The sequence below is a fragment of the Myotis davidii genome, unplaced genomic scaffold, assembly GCF_000327345.1.
Source record: "Myotis davidii unplaced genomic scaffold, ASM32734v1 scaffold458, whole genome shotgun sequence".
Lineage (NCBI taxonomy): Eukaryota > Metazoa > Chordata > Mammalia > Chiroptera > Vespertilionidae > Myotis > Myotis davidii.
This window is the reverse complement of record NW_006289819.1, coordinates 1,607,425-1,607,993: the sequence shown is the minus strand read 5'-3', so window position 1 is coordinate 1,607,993 and position 569 is coordinate 1,607,425.

Here is a 569-nt window from a genome sequence, read left to right as displayed (position 1 = left end):
GCCGTGGCATTAACTCTGTGGTGGCAGAAACCCTCACTTCCTCCAGTCCCTTGGCAGGCTTCTTGGTCCTTTAGCAGCAGTTAGGGGCTCATGGGGGGTGACACCCATGCCGCAGGAGTCCCCTGCACTGTCTGATCCCATGAACATGTGTGTTCAGCAGTGAAGGATCATAGTGTTTACATAACATGCTGATTAGTCACTGAGGAGCTCATCACAGCAATAAATGTGTCCAGTTTTATCTCTTGCATTTGCATTCTCTCTCCACATATATATTTACATATATGAAAATTTTAAAAAAGGCACTGAAAACTGAAATCATTATCACCGTGAGCAAGCCTGTCTGTGGCTTTAGACACGGGACTGACTTCCTGCGCTGGGACGGGTAGCTATTCAGGAGTGATAATTGGTGTACTGTATCTTTAAAAGGTTAAAACCTCTTTCAAAAAAGGTCTGGACTCATAGTGGAAAAGGCAAGCGAGGCATGGGTTGGCTCCGGATTCAGAAAACAGCTGCCGATTAGATGCTGTGTCCGAGGACCGAATTTATTCCGTGTTTTTCAGCAGCAGGAA